This window comes from Argiope bruennichi, chromosome 7 (genome assembly GCF_947563725.1).
Source record: "Argiope bruennichi chromosome 7, qqArgBrue1.1, whole genome shotgun sequence".
Classification (NCBI taxonomy): Eukaryota; Metazoa; Arthropoda; class Arachnida; order Araneae; family Araneidae; genus Argiope; species Argiope bruennichi.
The window spans coordinates 11,047,028-11,074,984 of NC_079157.1; the positions used below are offsets into that span (position 1 = coordinate 11,047,028).

A 27,957-nucleotide genomic window follows, 5' to 3' on the forward strand; every position below is an offset into this window, starting at 1 on the left:
TACATCTAAGGAAGAATTGTGTTACTCATCGAATGTGGTTTGTCAAGATTTCTAAAGTCAATCGAAAGCGCACATGTAGAATTATTAGTGTTATCCAATAAAAATAAAAAGATTAAAGAAATATAGCAAACTCCCCGGCGGGGAATCGAACCCCGGTCTCCCGCGTGACAGTCGAGGATACTGACCACTATACTACCGAGGACAGTTACGCTTGCCGAAACCCGGGATCGAACCAGGGACCTTTAGATATTCAGTCTAACGCTCTCCCAACTGATTTATTTCGGCACGCCTAGGAGAAATCGGAAAGCAGCTTTACCAGAATGAAATTGGAAAGAATCAGCAAGATGTTATTTGTTCATAAAAGGACGAGAGAAGATACATCTAATAAAGAATTGTGTTACTCAGCGAATGTGGTTTGTCAAGATTTCTAAAGTCAATCGAAAGCGCACATGTAGAATTATTAGTGTTATCCAATAAAAATAAAAAGATTAAAGAAATATAGCAAACTCGACGGCGGGGAATCGAACCCCGGTCTCCCGCGTGACAGGCGGGGATACTGACCACTATACTACCGAGGACAGTCACGCTTGCCGAAACCCGGGATCGAACCAGGGACCTTTAGATCTTCAGTCTAACGCTCTCCCAACTGAGCTATTTCGGCACGCCTAGGAGAAATCGGAAAGCAGCTTTACCAGAATGAAATTGGAAAGAATCAGCAAGATGTTATTTGTTCATAAAAGGACGAGAGAAGATACATCTAAGGAAGAATTGTGTTACTCAGCGAATGTGGTTTGTCAAGATTTCTAAAGTCAATCGAAAGCGCACATGTAGAATTATTAGTGTTATCCAATAAAAATATTAAAGAAATATCGCAAACTCCCCGTCGGGGAATCGATCCCCGGTCTCCCGCGTGACAGGCGGGGATACTGACCACTATACTACCTAGGACAGTTACGCTTGCCGAAACCCGGGATCGAACCAGGGACATTTACATCTTCAGTCTAACGCTCTCCCAACTGAGCTATTTCGGCACCCCTAGGAGAAATCGGAAAGCAGCTTTACCAGAATGAAATTGGAAAGAATCAGCAAGATGTTATTTGTTCATAAAAGGACGAGAGAAGATACATCTAATAAAGAATTGTGTTACTCAGCGAATGTGGTTTGTCAAGATTTCTAAAGTCAATCGAAAGCGCACATGTATAATTATTAGTGTTATCCAATAAAAATAAAAAGATTATTGATATATCACAAACTCCCCGTCGGGGAATCGAACCCCGGTCTCCCGCGTGACAGGCGGGGATACTGACCACTATACTACCGAGGACAGTCACGCTTGCCGAAACCCGGGATCGAACCAGGGACCTTTAGATCTTCAGTCTAACGCTCTCCCAACTGAGCTATTTCGGCACGCCTAGGAGAAATCGGAAAGCAGCTTTACCAGAATGAAATTGGAAAGAATCAGCAAGATGTTATTTGTTCATAAAAGGACGAGAGAAGACACATCTAAGGAAGAATTGTGTTACTCAGCGAATGTGGTTTGTCAAGATTTCTAAAGTCAATCGAAAGCGCACATGTAGAATTATTAGTGTTATCCAATAAAAATATTAAAGAAATATCGCAAACTCCCCGTCGGGGAATCGATCCCCGGTCTCCCGCGTGACAGGCGGGGATACTGACCACTATACTACCTAGGACAGTTACGCTTGCCGAAACCCGGGATCGAACCAGGGACATTTACATCTTCAGTCTAACGCTCTCCCAACTGAGCTATTTCGGCACCCCTAGGAGAAATCGGAAAGCAGCTTTACCAGAATGAAATTGGAAAGAATCAGCAAGATGTTATTTGTTCATAAAAGGACGAGAGAAGATACATCTAATAAAGAATTGTGTTACTCAGCGAATGTGGTTTGTCAAGATTTCTAAAGTCAATCGAAAGCGCACATGTAGAATTATTAGTGTTATCCAATAAAAATATTAAAGAAATATCGCAAACTCCCCGTCGGGGAATCGAACCCCGGTCTCCCGCGTGACAGGCGGGGATACTGACCACTATACTACCTAGGACAGTTACGCTTGCCGAAACCCGGGATCGAACCAGGGACCTTTACATCTTCAGTCTAACGCTCTCCCAACTGAGCTATTTCGGCACCCCTAGGAGAAATCGGAAAGCAGCTTTACCAGAATGAAATTGGAAAGAATCAGCAAGATGTTATTTGTTCATAAAAAGACGAGAGAAGATACATCAAATAAAGAATTGTGTTACTCAGCGAATGTGGTTTGTCAAGATTTCTAAAGTCAATCGAAAGCGCACATGTAGAATTATTAGTGTTATCCAAATAAAATAAAAAGATTAAAGAAATATAGCAAACTCGACGGCGGGGAATCGAACCCCGGTCTCCCGCGTGACAGGCGGGGATACTGACCACTATACTACCGAGGACAGTTACGCTTGCCGAAACCCGGGATCGAACCAGGGACCTTTAGATCTTCAGTCTATCGCTCTCCTAACTGAGCTATTTCGGCACGCCTAGGAGAAATCGGAAAGCAGCTTTACCAGAATGAAATTGGAAAGAATCAGCAAAATGTTATTTGTTCATAAAAGGACGAGAGAAGATACATCTAATAAAGAATTGTGTTACTCAGCGAATGTGGTTTGTCAAGATTTCTAAAGTCAATCGAAAGCGCACATGTAGAATTATTAGTGTTAACCAATAAAAATAAAAAGACTATTGATATATCGCAAACTCCCCGCCGGGGAATCGAACCCCGGTCTCCCGCATGACAGGCGGGGATACTGACCACTATACTACCGAGGACAATTACGCTTGCCGAAACCCGGGATCGAACCAGGGACCTTTAGATCTTCAGTCTAACGCTCTCCCAACTGAGCTATTTCGGCACGCCTAGGAGAAATCGGAAAGCAGCTTTATGAGAATGAAACTGGAAAGAATCAGCAAGATGTTATTTGTTCATAAAAGGACGAGAGAAGATACATCTAAGGAAGAATTGTGTTACTAAACGAATGTGATTTGTCAAGATTTCTAAAGTAAATCGAAAGAGCACATGTAGAATTATTAGTGTTATCCAATAAAAATAAAAATAAAAATAAAAAGATTTATGTTATATCGCAAACTCCCCGTCGGGGAATCGAACCCCGGTCTCCCGCGTGACAGGCGGGGATACTGACCACTATACTACCGAGGACAATTACGCTTGGCGAAACCCGGGATCGAACCAGGGACCTTTAGATCTTCAGTCTAACGCTCTCCCAACTGAGCTATTTCGGCACGCCTAGCAGAAATCGGAAAGCAGCTTTAAAAGAATGAAATTGGAAAGAATGAGCAAGATGTTATTTGTTCATAAAAGGACGAGAGAAGATACATCTAATAAAGAATTGTGTTACTCAGCGAATGTGGTTTGTCAAGATTTCTAAAGTCAATCGAAAGCGCACATGTAGAATTATTAGTGTTATCCAATAAAAATAAAAAGATTATTGATATATCACAAACTCCCCAGCGGGGAATCGAACCCCGGTGTCCCGCGTGACAGGCGGGGATACTGACCACTATACTACCGAGGACAGTTACGCTTGCCGAAACCCGGGATCGAACCAGGGACCTTTACATCTTCAGTCTAACGCTCTCCCAACTGAGCTATTTCGGCACGCCTAGGAGAAATCGGAAAGCAGCTTTACCAGAATGAAATTGGAAAGAATCAGCAAGATGTTATTTGTTCATAAAAGGACGAGAGAAGATACATCTAAGGAAGAATTGTGTTACTCATCGAATGTGGTTTGTCAAGATTTCTAAAGTCAATCGAAAGCGCACATGTAGAATTATTAGTGTTATCCAATAAAAATAAAAAGATTAAAGAAATATAGCAAACTCCCCGGCGGGGAATCGAACCCCGGTCTCCCGCGTGACAGGCGGGGATACTGACCAATATACTACCGAGGACAGTTACGCTTGCCAACACCCGGGATCGAACCAGGAACCTCTAGATCTTCATTCTAACGCTCTCCCAACTGAGCTATTTCGGCACGCCTAAGAGAAATCGGAAAGCAGCTTTACCAGAATGAAATTGGAAAGAATCAGCAAGATGTTATTTGTTCATAAAAGGACGAGAGAAGATACATCTAATAAAGAATTGTGTTACTCATCGAATGTGGTTTGTCAAGATTTCTAAAGTCAATCGAAAGCGCACATGTAGAATTATTAGTGTTATCCAATAAAAATAAAAAGATTAAAGAAATATAGCAAACTCCCCGGCGGGGAATCGAACCCCGGTCTCCCGCGTGACAGGCGGGGATACTGACCAATATACTACCGAGGACAGTTACGCTTGCCAACACCCGGGATCGAACCAGGAACCTCTAGATCTTCATTCTAACGCTCTCCCAACTGAGCTATTTCGGCACGCCTAGGAGAAATCGGAAAGCAGCTTTACCAGAATGAAATTGGAAAGAATCAGCAAGATGTTATTTGTTCATAAAAGGACGAGAGAAGATACATCTAATAAAGAATAGTGTTACTCAGCGAATGTGGTTTGTCAAGATTTCTAAAGTCAATCGAAAGCGCACAGGTAGAATTATTAGTGTTATCCAATAAAAATAAAAAGATTATTGATATATCGCAAACTCCCCGGCGGGGAATCGAACCCCGGTCTCCCGCGTGACAGGCGGGGATACTGACCACTATACTACCGAGGACAGTTACGCTTGCCGAAACCCGGGATCGAACCAGGGACCTTTAGATCTTCAGTCTAACGCTCTCCCAACTGAGCTATTTCGGCACGCCTAGGAGGAATCGGAAAGCAGCTTTACCAGAATGAAATTGGAAAGAATCAGCAAGATGTTATTTGTTCATAAAAGGACGAGAGAAGATACATCTAATAAAGAATTGTGTTACTCAGCGAATGTGGTTTGTCAAGATTTCTAAAGTCAATCGAAAGCGCACATGTAGAATTATTAGTAATATCCAATAAAAATATTAAAGAAATATAGCAAACTCGACGGCGGGGAATCGAACCCCGGTCTGCCGCGTGACAGGCGGGGATACTGACCACTATACTACCGAGGACAGTTACGCTTGCCGAAACCCGGGATCGAACCAGGGACCTTTAGATCTTCAGTCTAACGCTCTCCCAACTGAGCTATTTCGGCACGCCTAGGAGAAATCGGAAAGCAGCTTTACCAGAATGAAACTGGAAAGAATCAGCAAGATGTTATTTGTTCATAAAATGACGAGAGAATATACATCTAAGGAAGAATTGTGTTACTCAGCGAATGTGGTTTGTCGAGATTTCTAAAGTCAATCGAAAGCGCACATGTAGAATTATTAGTGTTATCTAATAAAAATAGAAAGATTAATGTTATATCGCAAGCTCCCCGGCGGGGAATCGAACCCCGGTCTCCCGCGTGACAGGCGGGGATACTGACCACTATACTACCAATACAGTTACGCTTGCCGAAACCCGGGATCGAAATAGGGACCGTTAGATCTTCAGTCTAACGCCCTCCCAACTGAGCTATTTCGGCACGCCTAGGAGAAATCGGAAAGCAGCTTTATGAGAATGAAACTGGAAAGAATCAGCAAGATGTTATTTGTTCATAAAAGGACGAGAGAAGATACATCAAAGGAAGAATTGTGTTACTCAGCGAATGTGATTTGTCAAGATTTCTAAAGTAAATCGAAAGAGCACATGTAGAATTATTAGTGTTATCCAATAAAAATATTAAAGAAATATCGCAAACTCCCCGGTGGGGAATCGAACCCCGGTCTCCCGCGTGACAGGCGGGGATACTGACCACTATACCACCTAGGACAGCTACGCTTGCCGAAACCCGGGATCGAACCAGGGACCTTTAGATCTTCAGTCTAACGCTCTCCGAACTGAGCTATTTCGGCACGCCTAGGAGAAATCGGAAAGCAGCTTTATCAGAATGAAATTGGAAAGAATCAGCAAGATGTTATTTGTTCATAAAAGGACGAGAGAAGATACATCTAAGGAAGAATCGTGTTACTCAGCGAATGTGGTTTGTCAAGATTTCTAAAGTCAATCGAAAGCGCACATGTAGAATTATTAGTGTTATCCAATAAAAATAAAAAGATTATTGATATATCACAAACTCCCCGGCGGGGAATCGAACCCCGGTCTCCCGCGTGACAGGCGCGGATACGGACCACTATACTACCGAGGACAGTTACGCTTGCCGAAACCCGGTATCGAACCAGGGACCTTTAGATCTTCAGTCTAACGCTCGCCCAACTGAACTATTTCGGCACGCCTAGGAGAAATCGGAAAGCAGCTTTACCAGAATGAAATTGGAAAAAATCAGCAAGATTTTATTTGTTCATAAAAGGACGAGAGAAGATACATCTAAGGAAGAATTGTGTTACTCAGCGAATGTGGTTTGTCAAGATTTCTAAAGTCAATCGAAAGCGCACATGTAGAATTATTAGTGTTATCCAATAAAAATATTAAAGAAATATCGCAAACTCCCCGGCGGGGAATCGAACCCCGGTCTCCCGCGTGACAGGCGGGGATACTGACCACTATACTACCGAGGACAGTTAAGCTTGCCGAAACCCGGTATCGAACCAGGGGCCTTTACATCTTCAGTCTAACGCTCTCCCAACTGAGCTATTTCGGCACGCCTAGGAGAAATCGGAAAGCAGCTTTACCAGAATGAAATTGGAAAGAATCAGCAAGATGTTATTTGTTCATAAAAAGACGAGAGAAGATACATCTAATAAAGAATTGTGTTACTCAGCGAATGTGGTTTGTCAAGATTTCTAAAGTCAATCGAAAGCGCACAGGTAGAATTATTAGTGTTATCCAATAAAAATAAAAAGATTATTGATATATCGCAAACTCCCCGGCGGGGAATCGAACCCCGGTCTCCCGCGTGACAGGCGGGGATACTGACCACTATACTACCGAGGACAGTTACGCTTGCCGAAACCCGGGATCGAACCAGGGACCTTTACATCTTCAGTCTAACGCTCTCCCAACTGAGCTATTTCGGCACGCCTAGGAGAAATCGGAAAGCAGCTTTACCAGAATGAAATTGGAAAGAATCAGCAAGATGTTATTTGTTCATAAAAGGACGAGAGAAGATACATCTAATAAAGAATTGTGTTACTCAGCGAATGTGGTTTGTCAAGATTTCTAAAGTCAATCGAAAGCGCACATGTAGAATTATTAGTGTTATCCAATAAAAATATTAAAGAAATATCGCAAACTCCCCGTCGGGGAATCGAACCCCGGTCTCCCGCGTGACAGGCGGGGATACTGACCACTATACTACCGAGGACAGTAACGCTTGCCAACAATTGGGATCGAACCAGGGACCTCTAGATCTTTAGTCTAACGCTCTCCCATCTGAGCTATTTCGGCACGCTTAGGAGGAATCGGAAAGCAGCTTTACCAGAATGAAATTGGAAAGAATCAGCAAGATGTTATTTGTTCATAAAAGGACGAGAGAAGATACATCTAATAAAGAATTGTGTTACTCAGCGAATGTGGTTTGTCAAGATTTCTAAAGTCAATCGAAAGCGCACATGTGGAATTATTAGTGTTATCCAATAAAAATATTAAAGAAATATCGCAAATTCCCCGGTGGGGAATCGAACCCCGGTCTCCCGCGTGACAGGCGGGGATACTGACCACTATACTACCGAGGACAGCTACGCTTGCCGAAACCCAGGATCGAACCAGGGACCTTTAGATCTTCAGTCTAACGCTCTCCCAACTGAGCTATTTCGGCACGCCTAGGAGAAATCGGAAAGCAGCTTTACCAGAATGAAATTGGAAAGAATCAGCAAGATGTTATTTGTTCATAAAAGGACCAGAGAAGATACATCTAAGGAAGAATTGTGTTACTCAGCGAATGTGGTTTGTTAAGATTTCTAAAGTCAATCGAAAGCGCACATGTAGAATTATTAGTGTTATCCAATAAAAATATTAAAGAAATATCGCAAACTCCCCGGCGGGGAATCGAACCCCGGTCTCCCGCGTGACAGGCGGGGATACTGGCCACTATACTACCGAGGACAGTTAAGCTTGCCGAAACCCGGGATCGAAGCAGGGACCTTTACATCTTCAGTCTAACGCTCTCCCAACTGAGCTATTTCGGCACGCCTAGGAGAAATCGGAAAGCAGCTTTACCAGAATGAAATTGGAAAGAATCAGCAAGATGTTATTCGTTCATAAAAGGAAGAGAGAAGATACATCTAATAAAGAATTGTGTTACTCAGCGAATGTGGTTTGTCAAGATTTCTAAAGTCAATCGAAAGCGCACATGTAGAATTATTAGTGTTATCCAATAAAAATAAAAAGATTAAAGAAATATAGCAAACTCGACGGCGGGGAATCGAACCCCGGTCTCCCGCGTGACAGGCGGGGATACTGACCACTATACTACCGAGGACAGTTACGCTTGACGAAACCCGGGATCGAACCATGGACCTTTAGATCTTCAGTCTAACGCTCTCCCAACTGAGCTATTTCGGCACGCCTAGGAGAAATCGGAAAGCAGCTTTACCAGAATGAAATTGGAAAGAATCAGCAAGATGTTATTTGTTCATAAAAGGGCGAGAGAAGATACATCTAATAAAGAATTGTGTTACTCAGCGAATGTGGTTTGTCAAGATTTCTAAAGTCAATCGAAAGCGCACAGGTAGAATTATTAGTGTTATCCAATAAAAATAAAAAGATTATTGATATATCGCAAACTCCCCGGCGGGGAATCGAACCCCGGTCTCCCGCGTGACAGGCGGGGATACTGACCACTATACTACCGAGGACAGTTACGCTTGCCGAAACCCGGGATCGAACCAGGGACCTTTAGATCTTCAGTCTAACGCTCTCCCAACTGAGCTATTTCGGCACACCCAGGAGAAATCGGAAAGCAGCTTTACCAGAATGAAATTGGAAAGAATCAGCAAGATGTTATTTGTTCATAAAAGGACGAGAGAAGATACATCTAATAAAGAATTGTGTTACTCAGCGAATGTGGTTTGTCAAGATTTCTAAAGTCAATCGAAAGCGCACATGTAGAATTATTAGTGTTATCCAATAAAAATATTAAAGAAATATCGCAAACTCCCCGTCGGGGAATCGAACCCCGGTCTCCCGCGTGACAGGCGGGTATAATGACCACTATACTACCGAGGACAGTTACGCTTGCCGAAACCCGGGATCGAACCACGGACATTTATATCTTCAGTCTAACGCTCTCCCAACTGAGCTATTTCGGCACCCCTTGGAGAAATCGGAAAGCAGCTTTACCAGAATGAAATTGGAAAGAATCAGCAAGATGTTATTTGTTCATAAAAGGACGAGAGAAGATACATCTAAGGAAGAATTGTGTTACTCATCGAATGTGGTTTGTCAAGATTTCTAAAGTCAATCGAAAGCGCACATGTAGAATTATTAGTGTTATCCAATAAAAATAAAAAGATCAAAGAAATATAGCAAACTCCCCGGCGGGGAATCGAACCCCGGTCTCCCGCGTGACAGTCGAGGATACTGACCACTATACTACCGAGGACCGTTACGCTTGCCGAAACCCGGGATCGAACCAGGGACCTTTAGATATTCAGTCTAACGCTCTCCCAACTGATTTATTTCGGCACGCCTAGGAGAAATCGGAAAGCAGCTTTACCAGAATGAAATTGGAAAGAATCAGCAAGATGTTATTTGTTCATAAAAGGACGAGAGAAGATACATCTAATAAAGAATTGTGTTACTCAGCGAATGTGGTTTGTCAAGATTTCTAAAGTCAATCGAAAGCGCACATGTAGAATTATTAGTGTTATCCAATAAAAATAAAAAGATTAAAGAAATATAGCAAACTCGACGGCGGGGAATCGAACCCCGGTCTCCCGCGTGACAGGTGGGGATACTGACCACTATACTACCGAGGACAGTTACGCTTGCCGAAACTCGGGATCGAACCAGGGACCTTTAGATCTTCAGTCTAACGCTCTCCCAACTGAGCTATTTCGGCACGCCTAGGAGAAATCGGAAAGCAGCTTTACCAGAATGAAATTGGAAAGAATCAGCAAGATGTTATTTGTTCATAAAAGGACGAGAGAAGATACATCTAAGGAAGAATTGTGTTACTCAGCGAATGTGGTTTGTCAAGATTTCTAAAGTCAATCGAAAGCGCACATGTAGAATTATTAGTGTTATCCAATAAAAATATTAAAGAAATATCGCAAACTCCCCGGCGGGGAATCGAACCCCGGTGTCCCGCGTGACAGGCGAGGATACTGACCACTATACTACCGAGGACAGTTAAGCTTGCCGAAACCCGGGATCGAACCAGGGACCTTTACATCTTCAGTCTAACGCTCTCCCAACTGAGCTATTTCGGCACGCCTAGGAGAAATCGGAAAGCAGCTTTACCAGAATGAAATTGGAAAGAATCAGCAAGATGTTATTTGTTCATAAAAGGACGAGAGAAGATACATCTCATAAAGAAATGTGTTACTCAGCGAATGTGGTTTGTCAAGATTTCTAAAGTCAATCGAAAGCGCACATGTAGAATTATTAGTGTTATCCAATAAAAATAAAAAGATTAAAGAAATATAGCAAACTCCCCGGCGGGGAATCGAACCCCGGTCTCCCGCGTGACAGTCGAGGATACTGACCACTATACTACCGAGGACAGTTACGCTTGCCAACACCCGGGATCGAACCAGGAACCTCTAGGTCTTCATTCTAACGCTCTCCCAACTGAGCTATTTCGGCACGCCTAGGAGAAATCGGAAAGCAGCTTTACCAGAATGAAATTGGAAAGAATCAGCAAGATGTTATTTGTTCATAAAAGGACGAGAGAAGATACATCTAATAAAGAATTGTGTTACTCAGCGAATGTGGTTTGTCAAGATTTCTAAAGTCAATCGAAAGCGCACATGTAGAATTATTAGTGTTATCCAATAAAAATATTAAAGAAATATCGCAAACTCCCCGGCGGGGAATCGAACCCCGGTCTCCCGCGTGACAGGCGGGGATACTGGCCACTATACTACCGAGGACAGTTAAGCTTGCCGAAACCCGGGATCGAAGCAGGGACCTTTACATCTTCAGTCTAACGCTCTCCCAACTGAGCTATTTCGGCACGCCTAGGAGAAATCGGAAAGCAGCTTTACCAGAATGAAATTGGAAAGAATCAGCAAGATGTTATTCGTTCATAAAAGGACGAGAGAAGATACATCTAATAAAGAATTGTGTTACTCAGCGAATGTGGTTTGTCAAGATTTCTAAAGTCAATCGAAAGCGCACATGTAGAATTATTAGTGTTATCCAATAAAAATAAAAAGATTAAAGAAATATAGCAAACTCGACGGCGGGGAATCGAACCCCGGTCTCCCGCGTGACAGGCGGGGATACTGACCACTATACTACCGAGGACAGTTACGCTTGACGAAACCCGGGATCGAACCAGGGACCTTTAGATCTTCAGTCTAACGCTCTCCCAACTGAGCTATTTCGGCACGCCTAGGAGAAATCGGAAAGCAGCTTTACCAGAATGAAATTGGAAAGAATCAGCAAGATGTTATTTGTTCATAAAAGGGCGAGAGAAGATACATCTAATAAAGAATTGTGTTACTCAGCGAATGTGGTTTGTCAAGATTTCTAAAGTCAATCGAAAGCGCACAGGTAGAATTATTAGTGTTATCCAATAAAAATAAAAAGATTATTGATATATCGCAAACTCCCCGGCGGGGAATCGAACCCCGGTCTCCCGCGTGACAGGCGGGGATACTGACCACTATACTACCGAGGACAGTTACGCTTGCCGAAACCCGGGATCGAACCAGGGACCTTTAGATCTTCAGTCTAACGCTCTCCCAACTGAGCTATTTCGGCACACCTAGGAGAAATCGGAAAGCAGCTTTACCAGAATGAAATTGGAAAGAATCAGCAAGATGTTATTTGTTCATAAAAGGACGAGAGAAGATACATCTAATAAAGAATTGTGTTACTCAGCGAATGTGGTTTGTCAAGATTTCTAAAGTCAATCGAAAGCGCACATGTAGAATTATTAGTGTTATCCAATAAAAATAAAAAGATTAAAGAAATATAGCAAACTCGACGGCGGGGAATCGAACCCCGGTCTCCCGCGTGACAGGTGGGGATACTGACCACTATACTACCGAGGACAGTTACGCTTGCCGAAACTCGGGATCGAACCAGGGACCTTTAGATCTTCAGTCTAACGCTCTCCCAACTGAGCTATTTCGGCACGCCTAGGAGAAATCGGAAAGCAGCTTTACCAGAATGAAATTGGAAAGAATCAGCAAGATGTTATTTGTTCATAAAAGGACGAGAGAAGATACATCTAAGGAAGAATTGTGTTACTCAGCGAATGTGGTTTGTCAAGATTTCTAAAGTCAATCGAAAGCGCACATGTAGAATTATTAGTGTTATCCAATAAAAATATTAAAGAAATATCGCAAACTCCCCGGCGGGGAATCGAACCCCGGTGTCCCGCGTGACAGGCGAGGATACTGACCACTATACTACCGAGGACAGTTAAGCTTGCCGAAACCCGGGATCGAACCAGGGACCTTTACATCTTCAGTCTAACGCTCTCCCAACTGAGCTATTTCGGCACGCCTAGGAGAAATCGGAAAGCAGCTTTACCAGAATGAAATTGGAAAGAATCAGCAAGATGTTATTTGTTCATAAAAGGACGAGAGAAGATACATCTCATAAAGAAATGTGTTACTCAGCGAATGTGGTTTGTCAAGATTTCTAAAGTCAATCGAAAGCGCACATGTAGAATTATTAGTGTTATCCAATAAAAATAAAAAGATTAAAGAAATATAGCAAACTCCCCGGCGGGGAATCGAACCCCGGTCTCCCGCGTGACAGTCGAGGATACTGACCACTATACTACCGAGGACAGTTACGCTTGCCAACACCCGGGATCGAACCAGGAACCTCTAGGTCTTCATTCTAACGCTCTCCCAACTGAGCTATTTCGGCACGCCTAGGAGAAATCGGAAAGCAGCTTTACCAGAATGAAATTGGAAAGAATCAGCAAGATGTTATTTGTTCATAAAAGGACGAGAGAAGATACATCTAATAAAGAATTGTGTTACTCAGCGAATGTGGTTTGTCAAGATTTCTAAAGTCAATCGAAAGCGCACAGGTAGAATTATTAGTGTTATCCAATAAAAATAAAAAGATTATTGATATATCGCAAACTCCCCGGCGGGGAATCGAACCCCGGTCTCCCGCGTGACAGGCGGGGATACTGACCACTATACTAACGAGGACAGTTACGCTTGCCGAAAACCGGGATCGAACCAGGGACCTTTAGATCTTCAGTCTAACGCTCTCCCAACTGAGCTATTTCGGCACGCCTAGGAGAAATCGGAAAGCAGCTTTACCAGAATGAAATTGGAAAGAATCAGCAAGATGTTATTTGTTCATAAAAGGACGAGAGAAGATACATCTAATAAAGAATTGTGTTACTCAGCGAATGTGGTTTGTCAAGATTTCTAAAGTCAATCGAAAGCGCACATGTAGAATTATTAGTGTTATCCAATAAAAATAAAAAGATTATTGATATATCACAAACTCCCCTGCGGGGAATCGAACCCCGGTCTCCCGGAGGACAGGCGGGGATACTGACCACTATACTACCGAGGACAGTTACGCTTGCCAACACCCGGGATCGAACCAGGGACCTCTAGATCTTCAGTCTAACGCTCTCCCAACTGAGCTATTTCGGCACGCCTAGGAGAAATCGGAAAGCAGCTTTACCAGAATGAAATTGGAAAGAATCAGCAAGATGTTATTTGTTCATAAAAGGACGAGAGAAGATACATCTAATAAAGAATTGTGTTACTCAGCGAATGTGGTTTGTCAAGATTTCTAAAGTCAATCGAAAGCGCACATGTAGAATTATTAGTGTTATGCAATAAAAATATTAAAGAAATATCGCAAACTCCCCGGCGGGGAATCGAACCCCGGTCTCCCGCGTGACAGGCGGGGATATTGACCACTATACTACCTAGGACAGTTACGCTTGCCGAAACCCGGGATCGAACCAGGGACCTTTACATCTTCAGTCTAACGCTCTCCCAACTGAGCTATTTCGGCACCCCTAGGAGAAATCGGAAAGCAGCTTTACCAGAATGAAATTGGAAAGAATCAGCAAGATGTTATTTGTTCATAAAAGGACGAGAGAAGATACATCTAATAAAGAATTGTGTTACTCAGCGAATGTGGTTTGTCAAGATTTCTAAAGTCAATCGAAAGCGCACATGTAGAATTATTAGTGTTATGCAATAAAAATATTAAAGAAATATCGCAAACTCCCCGGCGGGGAATCGAACCCCGGTCTCCCGCGTGACAGGCGGGGATATTGACCACTATACTACCTAGGACAGTTACGCTTGCCGAAACCCGGGATCGAACCAGGGACCTTTACATCTTCAGTCTAACGCTCTCCCAACTGAGCTATTTCGGCACCCCTAGGAGAAATCGGAAAGCAGCTTTACCAGAATGAAATTGGAAAGAATCAGCAAGATGTAATTTGTTCATAAAAGGACGAGAGAAGATACATCTAATAAAGAATTGTGTTACTCAGCGAATGTGGTTTGTCAAGATTTCTAAAGTCAATCGAAAGCGCACATGTAGAATTATTAGTGTTATCCAATAAAAATAAAAAGATTAAAGAAATATAACAAACTCGACGGCGGGGAATCGAACCCCGGTCTCCAGCGTGACAGGCGGGGATACTGACCACTATACTACCGAGGACAGTTACGCTTGCCGAAACCCGGGATCGAACCAGGGACCTTTAGATCTTCAGTCTAACGCTTTCCCAGCTGAGCTATTTCGGCACGCCTAGGAGAAATCGGAAAGCAGCTTTATGAGAATGAAACTGGAAAGAATCAGCAAGATGTTATTTGTTCATAAAAGGACGAGAGAAGATACATCTAAGGAAGAATTGTGTTACTCAGCGAATGAGGTTTGTCAAGATTTCTAAAGTCAATCGAAAGCGCACATGTAGAATTATTAGTGTTATCCAATAAAAATATTAAAGAAATATAGCAAACTCGACGGCGGGGAATCGAACCCCGGTCTGCCGCGTGACAGGCGGGGATACTGACCACTATACTACCGAGGACAGTTACGCTTGCCGAAACCCGGGATCGAACCAGGGACCTTTAGATCTTCAGTCTAACGCTCTCCCAACTGAGCTATTTCGGCACGCCTAGGAGAAATCGGAAAGCAGCTTTACCAGAATGAAATTGGAAAGAATCAGCAAGATGTTATTTGTTCATAAAAGGACGAGAGAAGATACATCTAATAAAGAATTGTGTTACTCAGCGAATGTGGTTTGTCAAGATTTCTAAAGTCAATCGAAAGCGCACATGTAGAATTATTAGTGTTATCCAATAAAAATAAAAAGATTATTGATATATCACAAACTCCCCGGCGGGGAATCGAACCCCGGTCTCCCGGAGGACAGGCGGGGATACTGACCACTATACTACCGAGGACAGTTACGCTTGCCAACACCCGGGATCGAACCAGGGACCTCTAGATCTTCAGTCTAACGCTCTCCCAACTGAGCTATTTCGGCACGCCTAGGAGAAATCGGAAAGCAGCTTTACCAGAATGAAATTGGAAAGAATCAGCAAGATGTTATTTGTTCATAAAAGGACGAGAGAAGATACATCTAATAAAGAATTGTGTTACTCAGCGAATGTGGTTTGTCAAGATTTCTAAAGTCAATCGAAAGCGCAAAGGTAGAATTATTAGTGTTATCCAATAAAAATAAAAAGATTATTGATATATCGCAAACTCCCCGTCGGGGAATCGAACCCCGGTCTCCCGCGTGACAGGCGGGGATACTGACCACTATACTACCGACGACAGTTACGCTTGCCGAAACCCGGGATCGAACCAGGGACCTTTAGATCTTCAGTCTAACGCTCTCCCAACAGAGCTATTTCGGCACGCCTAGGAGAAATCGGAAAGCAGCTTTACCAGAATGAAATTGGAGAGAATCAGCAAGATGTTATTTGTTCATAAAAAGACGAGAGAAGATACATCTAATAAAGAATTGTGTTACTCAGCGAATGTGGTTTGTCAAGATTTCTAAAGTCAATCGAAAGCGCACATGTAGAATTATTAGTGTTATCCAATAAAAATATTAAAGAAATATCGCAAACTCCCCGGCGGGGAATCGAACCCCGGTCTCCCGCGTGACAGGCGGGGATATTGACCACTATACTACCTAGGACAGTTACGCTTGCCGAAACCCGGGATCGAACCAGGGACCTTTACATCTTCAGTCTAACGCTCTCCCAACTGAGCTATTTCGGCACCCCTAGGAGAAATCGGAAAGCAGCTTTACCAAAATGAAATTGGAAAGAATCAGCAAGATGTAATTTGTTCATAAAAGGACGAGAGAAGATACATCTAATAAAGAATTGTGTTACTCAGCGAATGTGGTTTGTCAAGATTTCTAAAGTCAATCGAAAGCGCACATGTAGAATTATTAGTGTTATCCAATAAAAATAAAAAGATTAAAGAAATATAGCAAACTCGACGGCGGGGAATCGAACCCTGGTCTCCAGCGTGACAGGCGGGGATACTGACCACTATACTACCGAGGACAGTTACGCTTGCCGAAACCCGGGATCGAACCAGGGACCTTTAGATCTTCAGTCTAACGCTCTCCCAGCTGAGCTATTTCGGCACGCCTAGGAGAAATCGGAAAGCAGCTTTATGAGAATGAAACTGGAAAGAATCAGCAAGATGTTATTTGTTCATAAAAGGACGAGAGAAGATACATCTAATTAAGAATTGTGTTACTCAGCGAATGTGATTTGTCAAGATTTCTAAAGTAAATCGAAAGAGCACATGTAGAATTATTAGTGTTATCCAATAAAAATAAAAATAAAAATAAAAAGATTAATGTTATATCGCAAACTCCCCGTCGGGGAATCGAACCCCGGTCTCCCGCGTGACAGGCGGGGATACTGACCACTATACTAACGAGGACAGTTACGCTTGCCGAAACCCGGGATCGAACCAGGGACCTTTAGATCTTCAGTCTAACGCTCTCCCAACTGAGCTATTTCGGCACGCCTAGGAGAAATCGGAAAGCAGCTTTACCAGAATGAAACTGGAAAGAATCAGCAAGATGTTATTTGTTCATAAAAGGACGAGAGAATATACATCTAAGGAAGAATTGTGTTACTCAGCGAATGTGTTTTGTCGAGATTTCTAAAGTCAATCGAAAGCGCACATGTAGAATTATTAGTGTTATCTAATAAAAATAAAAAGATTAATGTTATATCGCAAGCTCCCCGGCGGGGAATCGAACCCCGGTCTCCCGCGTGACAGGCGGGGATACTGACCACTATACTACCGAGGACAGTTACGCTTGCCGAAACCCGGGATCGAAATAGGGACCGTTAGATCTTCAGTCTAACGCTCTCCCAACTGAGCTATTTCGGCACGCCTAGGAGAAATCGGAAAGCAGCTTTATGAGAATGAAACTGGAAAGAATCAGCAAGATGTTATTTGTTCATAAAAGGACGAGAGAAGATACATCTAATAAAGAATTGTGTTACTCAGCGAATGTGGTTTGTCAAGATTTCTAAAGTCAATCGAAAGCGCACATGTAGAATTATTAGTGTTATACAATAAAAACAAAAAGATTAAAGAAATATAGCAAACTCGACGGCGGGGAATCGAACCCCGGTCTCCCGCGTGACAGGCGGGGATACTGACCACTATACTACCGAGGACAGTTACGCTTGCCGAAACCCGGGATCGAACCAGGGACCTTTAGATCTTCAGTCTAACGCTCTCCCAACTGAGCTATTTCGGCACGCCTAAGAGAAATCGGAAAGCAGCTTTACCAGAATGAAATTGGAAAGAATCAGCAAGATGTTATTTGTTCATAAAAGAACGAGAGAAGATACATCTAATAAAGAATTGTGTTACTCAGCGAATGTGGTTTGTCAAGATTTCTAAAGTCAATCGAAAGCGCACATGTAGAATTATTAGTGTTATCCAATAAAAATAAAAAGATTAAAGAAATATAGCAAACTCGACGGCGGGGAATCAAACCCCGGTCTCCAGCGTGACAGGCGGGGATACTGACCACTATACTACCGAGGACAGTTACGCTTGCCGAAACCCGGGATCGAACCAGGGACCTTTAGATCTTCAGTCTAACGCTCTCCCAGCTGAGCTATTTCGGCACGCCTAGGAGAAATCGGAAAGCAGCTTTATGAGAATGAAACTGGAAAGAATCAGCAAGATGTTATTTGTTCATAAAAGGACGAGAGAAGATACATCTAAGGAAGAATTGTGTTACTCAGCGAATGTGATTTGTCAAGATTTCTAAAGTAAATCGAAAGAGCACATGTAGAATTATTAGTGTTATCCAATAAAAATAAAAATAAAAATAAAAAGATTAATTTTATATCGCAAACTCCCCGTCGGGGAATCGAACCCCGGTCTCCCGCGTGACAGGCGGGGATACTGACCACTATACTAACGAGGACAGTTACGCTTGCCGAAACCCGGGATCGAACCAGGGACCTTTAGATCTTCAGTCTAACGCTCTCCCAACTGAGCTATTTCGGCACGCCTAGGAGAAATCGGAAAGCAGCTTTACCAGAATGAAACTGGAAAGAATCAGCAAGATGTTATTTGTTCATAAAAGGACGAGAGAATATACATCTAAGGAAGAATTGTGTTACTCAGCGAATGTGGTTTGTCGAGATTTCTAAAGTCAATCGAAAGCGCACATGTAGAATTATTAGTGTTATCTAATAAAAATAAAAAGATTAATGTTATATCGCAAGCTCCCCGGCGGGGAATCGAACCCCGGTCTCCCGCGTGACAGGCGGGGATACTGACCACTATACTACCGAGGACAGTTACGCTTGCCGAAACCCGGGATCGAAATAGGGACCGTTAGATCTTCAGTCTAACGCTCTCCCAACTGAGCTATTTCGGCACGCCTAGGAGAAATCGGAAAGCAGCTTTATGAGAATGAAACTGGAAAGAATCAGCAAGAGGTTATTTGTTCATAAACGGACGAGAGAAGATACATCTAAGGAAGAATTGTGTTACTCAGCGAATGTGATTTGTCAAGATTTCTAAAGTAAATCGAAAGAGCACATGTAGAATTATTAGTGTTATCCAATAAAAATATTAAAGAAATATCGCAAACTCCCCGGCGGGGAATCGAACCCCGGTCTCCCGCGTGACAGGCGGGGATACTGACCACTATACTACCGAGGACAGTTAAGCTTGCCGAAACCCGGGATCGAACCAGGGACCTTTAGATCTTCAGTCTAACGCTCTCCCAACTGAGCTATTTCGGCACGCCTAGGAGAAATCGGAAAGCAGCTTTACCAGAATGAAATTGGAAAGAATCAGCAAGATGTTATTTGTTCATAAAAGAACGAGAGAAGATACATCTAATAAAGAATTGTGTTACTCAGCGAATGTGATTTGTCAAGATTTCTAAAGTCAATCGAAAGCGCACATGTAGAATTATTAGTGTTATCCAATAAAAATAAAAAGATTAAAGAAATATAGCAAACTCGACGGCGGGGAATCGAACCCCGGTCTCCCGCGTGACAGGCGGGGATACTGACCACTATACTACCGAGGACAGTTACGCTTGCCGAAACCCGGGATCGAACCAGGGACCTTTAGATCTTCAGTCTATCGCTCTCCCAACTGAGCTATTTCGGCACGCCTAGGAGAAATCGGAAAGCAGTTTTACCAGAATGAAATTGGAAAGAATCAGCAAAATGTTATTTGTTCATAAAAGGACGAGAGATGATACATCTAATAAAGAATTGTGTTACTCAGCGAATGTGGTTTGTCAAGATTTCTAAAGTCAATCGAAAGCGCACATGTAGAATTATTAGTGTTATCCAATAAAAATAAAAAGATTATTGATATATCGCAAACTCCCCGCCGGGGAATCGAACCCCGGTCTCCCGCATGACAGGCGGGGATACTGACCACTATAATACCGAGGACAATTACGCTTGCCGAAACCCGGGATCGAACCAGGGACCTTTAGATCTTCAGTCTATCGCTCTCCCAACTGAGCTATTTCGGCACGCCTAGGAGAAATCGGAAAGCAGTTTTACCAGAATGAAATTGGAAAGAATCAGCAAAATGTTATTTGTTCATAAAAGGACGAGAGATGATACATCTAATAAAGAATTGTGTTACTCAGCGAATGTGGTTTGTCAAGATTTCTAAAGTCAATCGAAAGCGCACATGTAGAATTATTAGTGTTATCCAATAAAAATAAAAAGATTATTGATATATCGCAAACTCCCCGCCGGGGAATCGAACCCCGGTCTCCCGCATGACAGGCGGGGATACTGACCACTATACTACCGAGGACAATTACGCTTGAAGAAACCCGGGATCGAACCAGGGACCTTTAGATCTTCAGTCTAACGCTCTCCCAACTGAGCTATTTCGGCACGCCTAGGAGAAATAGGAAAGCAGCTTTATGAGAATGAAACTGGAAAGAATCAGCAAGATGTTATTTGTTCATAAAAGGACGAGAGAAGATACATCTAAGGAAGAATTGTGTTACTCAGCGAATGTGATTTGTCAAGATTTCTAAAGTAAATCGAAAGAGCACATGTAGAATTATTAGTGTTATCCAATAAAAATAAAAATAAAAATAAAAATATTATTGATATATCGCAAACTCCCCGCCGGGGAATCGAACCCCGGTCTCCCGCATGACAGGCGGGGATACTGACCACTATACTACCGAGGACAATTACGCTTGCCGAAACCCGGGATCGAACCAGGGACCTTTAGATCTTCAGTCTAACGCTCTCCCAACTGAGCTATTTCGGCACACCTAGGAGAAATCGGAAAGCAGCTTTACCAGAATGAAATTGGAAAGAATCAGCAAGATGTTATTTGTTCATAAAAGGACGAGAGAAGATACATCTAATAAAGAATTGTGTTACTCAGCGAATGTGGTTTGTCAAGATTTCTAAAGTCAATCGAAAGCGCACATGTAGAATTATTAGTGTTATCCAATAAAAATAAAAAGATTATTGATATATCACAAACTCCCCGGCGGGGAATCGAACCCCGGTCTCCCGCGTGACAGGCGGGGATACTGACCACTATACTACCGAGGACAGTTACGCTTGCCGAAACCCGGGATCGAACCAGGGACCTTTAGATATTCAGTCGAACGCTCTCCCAACTGATTTATTTCGGCACGCCTAGGAGAAATCGGAAAGCAGCTTTACCAGAATGAAATTGGAAAGAATCAGCAAGATGTTATTTGTTCATAAAAGGACGAGAGAAGATACATCTAATAAAGAATTGTGTTACTCAGCGAATGTGGTTTGTCAAGATTTCTAAAGTCAATCGAAAGCGCACATGTAGAATTATTAGTGTTATCCAATAAAAATAAAAAGATTAAAGAAATATAGCAAACTCGACGGCGGGGAATCGAACCCCGGTCTCCCGCGTGACAGGTGGGGATACTGACCACTATACTACCGAGGACAGTTACGCTTGCCAAAACTCGGGATCGAACCAGGGACCTTTAGATCTTCAGTCTAACGCTCTCCCAACTGAGCTATTTCGGCACGCCTAGGAGAAATCGGAAAGCAGCTTTACCAGAATGAAATTGGAAAGAATCAGCAAGATGTTATTTGTTCATAAAAGGACGAGAGAAGATACATCTAAGGAAGAATTGTGTTACTCAGCGAATGTGGTTTGTCAAGATTTCTAAAGTCAATCGAAAGCGCACATGTAGAATTATTAGTGTTATCCAATAAAAATATTAAAGAAATATCGCAAACTCCCCGGCGGGGAATCGAACCCCGGTCTCCCGCGTGACAGGCGGGGATACTGACCACTATACTACCGAGGACAGTTAAGCTTGCCGAAACCCGGGATCGAACCAGGGACCTTTACATCTTCAGTCTAACGCTCTCCCAACTGAGCTATTTCGGCACGCCTAGGAGAAATCGGAAAGCAGCTTTACCAGAATGAAATTGGAAAGAATCAGCAAGATGTTATTTGTTCATAAAAGGACGAGAGAAGATACATCTCATAAAGAAATGTGTTACTCAGCGAATGTGGTTTGTCAAGATTTCTAAAGTCAATCGAAAGCGCACATGTAGAATTATTAGTGTTATCCAATAAAAATAAAAAGATTAAAGAAATATAGCAAACTCCCCGGCGGGGAATCGAACCCCGGTCTCCCGCGTGACAGTCGAGGATACTGACCACTATACTACCGAGAACAGTTACGCTTGCCGAAACCCGGGATCGAACCAGGGACCTTTAGATATTCAGTCTAACGCTCTCCGAACTGATTTATTTCGGCACGCCTAGGAGAAATCGGAAAGCAGCTTTACCAGAATGAAATTGGAAAGAATCAGCAAGATGTTATTTGTTCATAAAAAGACGAGAGAAGATACATCTAATAAAGAATTGTGTTACTCAGCGAATGTGGTTTGTCAAGATTTCTAAAGTCAATCGAAAGCGCACATGTAGAATTATTAGTGTTATCCAATAAAAATATTAAAGAAATATCGCAAACTCCCCGTCGGGGAATCGAACCCCGGTCTCCCGCGTGACAGGCGGGGATACTGACCACTATACTACCGAGGACAGTTACGCTTGCCTACACCCGGGATCGAACCAGGAACCTCTAGGTCTTCATTCTAACGCTCTCCCAACTGAGCTATTTCGGCACGCCTAGGAGAAATCGGAAAGCAGCTTTACCAGAATAAATTGGAAAGAATCAGCAAGATGTTATTTGTTCATAAAAGGACGAGAGAAGATACATCTAATAAAGAATTGTGTTACTCAGCGAATGTGGTTTGTCAAGATTTCTAAAGTCAACCGAAAGCGCACAGGTAGAATTATTAGTGTTATCCAATAAAAATAAAAAGATTATTGATATATCGCAAACTCCCCGGCGGGGAATCGAACCCCGGTCTCCCGCGTGACAGGCGGGGATACTGACCACTATACTAACGAGGACAGTTACGCTTGCCGAAAACCGGGATCGAACCAGGGACCTTTAGATCTTCAGTCTAACGCTCTCCCAACTGAGCTATTTCGGCACGCCTAGGAGAAATCGGAAAGCAGCTTTACCAGAATGAAATTGGAAAGAATCAGCAAGATGTTATTTGTTCATAAAAGGACGAGAGAAGATACATCTAATAAAGAATTGTGTTACTCAGCGAATGTGGTTTGTCAAGATTTCTAAAGTCAATCGAAAGCGCACATGTAGAATTATTTTTGTTATCCAATAAAAATATTAAAGAAATATAGCAAACTCGACGGCGGGGAATCGAACCCCGGTCTCCCGCGTGACAGGCGGGGATACTGACCACTATACTACCGAGGACAGTTACGCTTGCCGAAACCCGGGATCGAACCAGGGACCTTTAGATCTTCAGTCTAATGCTCTCCCAACTGAGCTATTTCGGCACGCCTAGGAGAAATCGGAAAGCAGCTTTACCAGAATGAAATTGGAAAGAATCAGCAAGATGTTATTTGTTCATAAAAGGACGAGAGAAGATACATCTAATAAAGAATTGTGTTACTCAGCGAATGTGGTTTGTCAAGATTTCTAAAGTCAATCGAAAGCGCACATGTAGAATTATTAGTGTTATCCAATAAAAATAAAAAGATTATTGATATATCACAAACTCCCCGGCGGGGAATCGAACCCCGGTCTCCCGGAGGACAGGCGGGGATACTGACCACTATACTACCGAGGACAGTTACGCTTGCCAACACCCGGGATCGAACCAGGGACCTCTAGATCTTCAGTCTAACGCTCTCCCAACTGAGCTATTTCGGCACGCCTAGGAGAAATCGGAAAGCAGCTTCACCAGAATGAAATTGGAAAGAATCAGCAAGATGTTATTTGTTCATAAAAGGACGAGAGAAGATACATCTAATAAAGAATTGTGTTACTCAGCGAATGTGGTTTGTCAAGATTTCTAAAGTCAATCGAAAGCGCAAAGGTAGAATTATTAGTGTTATCCAATAAAAATAAAAAGATTATTGATATATCGCAAACTCCCCGGCGGGGAATCGAACCCCGGTCTCCCGCGTGACAGGCGGGGATACTGACCACTATACTACCGAGGACAGTTACGCTTGCCGAAACTCGGGATCGAACCAGGGACCTTTAGATCTTCAGTCTAACGCTCTCCCAACTGAGCTATTTCGGCACGCCTAGGAGAAATCGGAAAGCAGCTTTACCAGAATGAAATTGGAAAGAATCAGCAAGATGTTATTTGTTCATAAAAGGACGAGAGAAGATACATCTAAGGAAGAATTGTGTTACTCAGCGAATGTGGTTTGTCAAGATTTCTAAAGTCAATCGAAAGCGCACATGTAGAATTATTAGTGTTATCCAATAAAAATATTAAAGAAATATCGCAAACTCCCCGGCGGGGAATCGAACCCCGGTCTCCCGCGTGACAGGCGATGATACTGACCACTATACTACCGAGGACAGTTAAGCTTGCCGAAACCCGGGATCGAACCAGGGACCTTTACATCTTCAGTCTAACGCTCTCCCAACTGAGCTATTTCGGCACGCCTAGGAGAAATCGGAAAGCAGCTTTAGCAGAATGAAATTGGAAAGAATCAGCAAGATGTTATTTGTTCATAAAAGGACGAGAGAAGATACATCTCATAAAGAAATGTGTTACTCAGCGAATGTGGTTTGTCAAGATTTCTAAAGTCAATCGAAAGCGCACATGTAGAATTATTAGTGTTATCCAATAAAAATAAAAAGATTAAAGAAATATAGCAAACTCCCCGGCGGGGAATCGAAGCCCGGTCTCCCGCGTGACAGTCGAGGATACTGACCACTATACTACCGAGAACAGTTACGCTTGCCGAAACCCGGAATCGAACCAGGGACCTTTAGATATTCAGTCTAACGCTCTCCGAACTGATTTATTTCGGCACGCCTAGGAGAAATCGGAAAGCAGCTTTACCAGAATGAAATTGGAAAGAATCAGCAAGATGTTATTTGTTCATAAAAAGACGAGAGAAGATACATCTAATAAAGAATTGTGTTACTCAGCGAATGTGGTTTGTCAAGATTTCTAAAGTCAATCGAAAGCGCACATGTAGAATTATTAGTGTTATCCAATAAATATAAAAAGATTATTGATATATCACAAACTCCCCGGCGGGGAATCGAACCCCGGTCTCCCGCGTGACAGGCGGGGATACTGACCACTATACTACCGAGGACAGTTACACTTGCCAACACCCGGGATCGAACCAGGAACCTCTAGGTCTTCATTCTAACGCTCTCCCAACTGAGCTATTTCGGCACGCCTAGGAGAAATCGGAAAGCAGCTTTACCAGAATAAATTGGAAAGAATCAGCAAGATGTTATTTGTTCATAAAAGGACGAGAGAAGATACATCTAATAAAGAATTGTGTTACTCAGCGAATGTGGTTTGTCAAGATTTCTAAAGTCAATCGAAAGCGCACAGGTAGAATTATTAGTGTTATCCAATAAAAATAAAAAGATTATTGATATATCGCAAACTCCCCGGCGGGGAATCGAACCCCGGTCTCCCGCGTGACAGGCGGGGATACTGACCACTATACTAACGAGGACAGTTACGCTTACCGAAAACCGGGATCGAACCAGGGACCTTTAGATCTTCAGTCTAACGCTCTCCCAACTGAGCTATTTCGGCACGTCTAGGAGAAATCGGAAAGCAGCTTTACCAGAATGAAATTGGAAAGAATCAGCAAGATGTTATTTGTTCATAAAAGGACGAGAGAAGATACATCTAATAAAGAATTGTGTTACTCAGCGAATGTGGTTTGTCAAGATTTCTAAAGTCAATCGAAAGCGCACATGTAGAATTATTTTTGTTATCCAATAAAAATATTAAAGAAATATAGCAAACTCGACTGCGGGGAATCGAACCCCGGTCTCCCGCGTGACAGGCGGGGATACTGACCACTATACTACCGAGGACAGTTACGCTTGCCGAAACCCGGGATCGAACCAGGGACCTTTAGATCTTCAGTCTAACGCTCTCCCAACTGAGCTATTTCGGCACGCCTAGGAGAAATCGGAAAGCAGCTTTACCAGAATGAAATTGGAAAGAATCAGCAAGATGTTATTTGTTCATAAAAGGACGAGAGAAGATACATCTAATAAAGAATTGTGTTACTCAGCGAATGTGGTTTGTCAAGATTTCTAAAGTCAATCGAAAGCGCACATGTAGAATTATTAGTGTTATCCAATAAAAATAAAAAGATTATTGATATATCACAAACTCCCCGGCGGGGAATCGAACCCCGGTCTCCCGGAGGACAGGCGGGGATACTGACCACTATACTACCGAGGACAGTTACGCTTGCCAACACCCGGGATCGAACCAGGGACCTCTAGATCTTCAGTCTAACGCTCTCCCAACTGAGCTATTTCGGCACGCCTAGGAGAAATCGGAAAGCAGCTTCACCAGAATGAAATTGGAAAGAATCAGCAAGATGTTATTTGTTCATAAAAGGACGAGAGAAGATACATCTAATAAAGAATTGTGTTACTCAGCGAATGTGGTTTGTCAAGATTTCTAAAGTCAATCGAAAGCGCAAAGGTAGAATTATTAGTGTTATCCAATAAAAATAAAAAGATTATTGATATATCGCAAACTCCCCGGCGGGGAATCGAACCCCGGTCTCCCGCGTGACAGGCGGGGATACTGACCACTATACTACCGAGGACAGTTACGCTTGCCGAAACCCGGGATCGAACCAGGGACCTTTAGATCTTCAGTCTAACGCTCTCCCAACTGAGCTATTTCGGCACGCCTAGGAGAAATCGGAAAGCAGCTTTACCAGAATGAAATTGGAAAGAATCAGCAAGATGTTATTTGTTCATAAAAGGACGAGAGAAGATACATCTAATAAAGAATTGTGTTACTCAGCGAATGTGGTTTGTCAAGATTTCTAAAGTCAATCGAAAGCGCACATGTAGAATTATTAGTGTTATCCAATAAAAATATTAAAGAAATATCGCAAACTCCCCGTCGGGGAATCGAACCCCGGTCTCCCGCGTGACAGGCGGGGATATTGACCACTATACTACCTAGGACAGTTACGCTTGCCGAAACCCGGGATCGAACCAGGGACCTTTACATCTTCAGTCTAACGCTCTCCCAACTGAGCTATTTCGGCATCCCTAGGAGAAATCGGAAAGCAGCTTTACCAGAATGAAATTGCAAAGAATCAACAAGATGTTATTTGTTCATAAAAGGACGAGAGAAGATACATCTAATAAAGAATTGTGTTACTCAGCGAATGTGGTTTGTCAAGATTTCTAAAGTCAATCGAAAGCGCACATGTAGAATTATTAGTGTTATCCAATAAAAATAAAAATAAAAATAAAAAGATTAATGTTATATCGCAAACTCCCCGACGGGGAATCGAACCCCGGTCTCCCGCGTGACAGGCGGGAATACTGACCACTATACTACCGAGGACAGTTACGCTTGCCGAAACCCGGGATCGAACCAGGGACCTTTAGATCTTCAGTCTAACGCTCTCCCAACTGAGCTATTTCGGCACGCCTAGGAGAAATCGGAAAGCAGCTTTACCAGAATGAAACTGGAAAGAATCAGCAAGATTTTATTTGTTCATAAAATGACGAGAGAATATACATCTAAGGAAGAATTGTGTTACTCAGCGAATGTGGTTTGTCGAGATTTCTAAAGTCAATCGAAAGCGCACATGTAGAATTATTAGTGTTATCTAATAAAAATAGAAAGATTAATGTTATATCGCAAGCTCCCCGGCGGGGAATCGAACCCCGGTCTCCCGCGTGACAGGCTGGGATACTGACCACTATACTACCGAGGACAGTTACGCTTGCCGAAA

General features: G+C 42.8%; 34 non-coding genes across 34 annotated transcripts; all 34 read right to left on the bottom strand.

Moving 5' to 3' along the window:
* Positions 1 to 588: 588 nt before the first annotated feature.
* Positions 589 to 661, bottom strand: Trnaf-gaa (transfer RNA phenylalanine (anticodon GAA)). The gene has a single exon. It is a non-coding gene; the product is annotated as a tRNA-Phe (tRNA).
* A 673-nt stretch (positions 662 to 1,334) lies between these two features.
* Trnaf-gaa (transfer RNA phenylalanine (anticodon GAA)) lies at positions 1,335 to 1,407 on the bottom strand. Its single transcript has one exon. It is a non-coding gene; the product is annotated as a tRNA-Phe (tRNA).
* Positions 1,408 to 2,826: 1,419 nt separating this feature from the next.
* Trnaf-gaa (transfer RNA phenylalanine (anticodon GAA)) lies at positions 2,827 to 2,899 on the bottom strand. Its single transcript has one exon. It is a non-coding gene; the product is annotated as a tRNA-Phe (tRNA).
* A 1,737-nt stretch (positions 2,900 to 4,636) lies between these two features.
* Positions 4,637 to 4,708, bottom strand: Trnad-guc (transfer RNA aspartic acid (anticodon GUC)). Its single transcript has one exon. It is a non-coding gene; the product is annotated as a tRNA-Asp (tRNA).
* Positions 4,709 to 4,718: 10 nt separating this feature from the next.
* On the bottom strand, positions 4,719 to 4,791 carry Trnaf-gaa (transfer RNA phenylalanine (anticodon GAA)). The gene has a single exon. It is a non-coding gene; the product is annotated as a tRNA-Phe (tRNA).
* A 297-nt stretch (positions 4,792 to 5,088) lies between these two features.
* On the bottom strand, positions 5,089 to 5,161 carry Trnaf-gaa (transfer RNA phenylalanine (anticodon GAA)). Its single transcript has one exon. It is a non-coding gene; the product is annotated as a tRNA-Phe (tRNA).
* A 1,336-nt stretch (positions 5,162 to 6,497) lies between these two features.
* Trnad-guc (transfer RNA aspartic acid (anticodon GUC)) lies at positions 6,498 to 6,569 on the bottom strand. The gene has a single exon. It is a non-coding gene; the product is annotated as a tRNA-Asp (tRNA).
* Positions 6,570 to 6,873: 304 nt separating this feature from the next.
* Positions 6,874 to 6,945, bottom strand: Trnad-guc (transfer RNA aspartic acid (anticodon GUC)). The gene has a single exon. It is a non-coding gene; the product is annotated as a tRNA-Asp (tRNA).
* Positions 6,946 to 7,325: 380 nt separating this feature from the next.
* Positions 7,326 to 7,398, bottom strand: Trnaf-aaa (transfer RNA phenylalanine (anticodon AAA)). Its single transcript has one exon. It is a non-coding gene; the product is annotated as a tRNA-Phe (tRNA).
* A 1,337-nt stretch (positions 7,399 to 8,735) lies between these two features.
* On the bottom strand, positions 8,736 to 8,807 carry Trnad-guc (transfer RNA aspartic acid (anticodon GUC)). Its single transcript has one exon. It is a non-coding gene; the product is annotated as a tRNA-Asp (tRNA).
* Positions 8,808 to 8,817: 10 nt separating this feature from the next.
* Trnaf-gaa (transfer RNA phenylalanine (anticodon GAA)) lies at positions 8,818 to 8,890 on the bottom strand. The gene has a single exon. It is a non-coding gene; the product is annotated as a tRNA-Phe (tRNA).
* Positions 8,891 to 11,725: 2,835 nt separating this feature from the next.
* Trnad-guc (transfer RNA aspartic acid (anticodon GUC)) lies at positions 11,726 to 11,797 on the bottom strand. The gene has a single exon. It is a non-coding gene; the product is annotated as a tRNA-Asp (tRNA).
* A 10-nt stretch (positions 11,798 to 11,807) lies between these two features.
* Positions 11,808 to 11,880, bottom strand: Trnaf-gaa (transfer RNA phenylalanine (anticodon GAA)). Its single transcript has one exon. It is a non-coding gene; the product is annotated as a tRNA-Phe (tRNA).
* Positions 11,881 to 15,167: 3,287 nt separating this feature from the next.
* Trnaf-gaa (transfer RNA phenylalanine (anticodon GAA)) lies at positions 15,168 to 15,240 on the bottom strand. Its single transcript has one exon. It is a non-coding gene; the product is annotated as a tRNA-Phe (tRNA).
* Positions 15,241 to 16,665: 1,425 nt separating this feature from the next.
* Trnaf-gaa (transfer RNA phenylalanine (anticodon GAA)) lies at positions 16,666 to 16,738 on the bottom strand. Its single transcript has one exon. It is a non-coding gene; the product is annotated as a tRNA-Phe (tRNA).
* A 315-nt stretch (positions 16,739 to 17,053) lies between these two features.
* On the bottom strand, positions 17,054 to 17,126 carry Trnaf-gaa (transfer RNA phenylalanine (anticodon GAA)). Its single transcript has one exon. It is a non-coding gene; the product is annotated as a tRNA-Phe (tRNA).
* Positions 17,127 to 17,347: 221 nt separating this feature from the next.
* Trnad-guc (transfer RNA aspartic acid (anticodon GUC)) lies at positions 17,348 to 17,419 on the bottom strand. The gene has a single exon. It is a non-coding gene; the product is annotated as a tRNA-Asp (tRNA).
* Positions 17,420 to 17,805: 386 nt separating this feature from the next.
* Trnaf-gaa (transfer RNA phenylalanine (anticodon GAA)) lies at positions 17,806 to 17,878 on the bottom strand. The gene has a single exon. It is a non-coding gene; the product is annotated as a tRNA-Phe (tRNA).
* Positions 17,879 to 18,181: 303 nt separating this feature from the next.
* On the bottom strand, positions 18,182 to 18,254 carry Trnaf-gaa (transfer RNA phenylalanine (anticodon GAA)). Its single transcript has one exon. It is a non-coding gene; the product is annotated as a tRNA-Phe (tRNA).
* Positions 18,255 to 18,569: 315 nt separating this feature from the next.
* On the bottom strand, positions 18,570 to 18,642 carry Trnaf-gaa (transfer RNA phenylalanine (anticodon GAA)). Its single transcript has one exon. It is a non-coding gene; the product is annotated as a tRNA-Phe (tRNA).
* A 221-nt stretch (positions 18,643 to 18,863) lies between these two features.
* Positions 18,864 to 18,935, bottom strand: Trnad-guc (transfer RNA aspartic acid (anticodon GUC)). The gene has a single exon. It is a non-coding gene; the product is annotated as a tRNA-Asp (tRNA).
* Positions 18,936 to 19,233: 298 nt separating this feature from the next.
* On the bottom strand, positions 19,234 to 19,305 carry Trnad-guc (transfer RNA aspartic acid (anticodon GUC)). Its single transcript has one exon. It is a non-coding gene; the product is annotated as a tRNA-Asp (tRNA).
* A 10-nt stretch (positions 19,306 to 19,315) lies between these two features.
* Positions 19,316 to 19,388, bottom strand: Trnaf-gaa (transfer RNA phenylalanine (anticodon GAA)). The gene has a single exon. It is a non-coding gene; the product is annotated as a tRNA-Phe (tRNA).
* A 1,443-nt stretch (positions 19,389 to 20,831) lies between these two features.
* On the bottom strand, positions 20,832 to 20,904 carry Trnaf-gaa (transfer RNA phenylalanine (anticodon GAA)). The gene has a single exon. It is a non-coding gene; the product is annotated as a tRNA-Phe (tRNA).
* Positions 20,905 to 21,125: 221 nt separating this feature from the next.
* Trnad-guc (transfer RNA aspartic acid (anticodon GUC)) lies at positions 21,126 to 21,197 on the bottom strand. The gene has a single exon. It is a non-coding gene; the product is annotated as a tRNA-Asp (tRNA).
* A 674-nt stretch (positions 21,198 to 21,871) lies between these two features.
* On the bottom strand, positions 21,872 to 21,943 carry Trnad-guc (transfer RNA aspartic acid (anticodon GUC)). Its single transcript has one exon. It is a non-coding gene; the product is annotated as a tRNA-Asp (tRNA).
* Positions 21,944 to 23,444: 1,501 nt separating this feature from the next.
* Trnaf-gaa (transfer RNA phenylalanine (anticodon GAA)) lies at positions 23,445 to 23,517 on the bottom strand. Its single transcript has one exon. It is a non-coding gene; the product is annotated as a tRNA-Phe (tRNA).
* Positions 23,518 to 24,114: 597 nt separating this feature from the next.
* Trnad-guc (transfer RNA aspartic acid (anticodon GUC)) lies at positions 24,115 to 24,186 on the bottom strand. The gene has a single exon. It is a non-coding gene; the product is annotated as a tRNA-Asp (tRNA).
* A 1,050-nt stretch (positions 24,187 to 25,236) lies between these two features.
* On the bottom strand, positions 25,237 to 25,308 carry Trnad-guc (transfer RNA aspartic acid (anticodon GUC)). Its single transcript has one exon. It is a non-coding gene; the product is annotated as a tRNA-Asp (tRNA).
* A 755-nt stretch (positions 25,309 to 26,063) lies between these two features.
* On the bottom strand, positions 26,064 to 26,136 carry Trnaf-gaa (transfer RNA phenylalanine (anticodon GAA)). The gene has a single exon. It is a non-coding gene; the product is annotated as a tRNA-Phe (tRNA).
* Positions 26,137 to 26,733: 597 nt separating this feature from the next.
* Trnad-guc (transfer RNA aspartic acid (anticodon GUC)) lies at positions 26,734 to 26,805 on the bottom strand. Its single transcript has one exon. It is a non-coding gene; the product is annotated as a tRNA-Asp (tRNA).
* A 10-nt stretch (positions 26,806 to 26,815) lies between these two features.
* Positions 26,816 to 26,888, bottom strand: Trnaf-gaa (transfer RNA phenylalanine (anticodon GAA)). Its single transcript has one exon. It is a non-coding gene; the product is annotated as a tRNA-Phe (tRNA).
* Positions 26,889 to 27,491: 603 nt separating this feature from the next.
* Trnad-guc (transfer RNA aspartic acid (anticodon GUC)) lies at positions 27,492 to 27,563 on the bottom strand. The gene has a single exon. It is a non-coding gene; the product is annotated as a tRNA-Asp (tRNA).
* Positions 27,564 to 27,573: 10 nt separating this feature from the next.
* Trnaf-gaa (transfer RNA phenylalanine (anticodon GAA)) lies at positions 27,574 to 27,646 on the bottom strand. The gene has a single exon. It is a non-coding gene; the product is annotated as a tRNA-Phe (tRNA).
* Between the last annotated feature and the right edge of the window lie 311 nt (positions 27,647 to 27,957).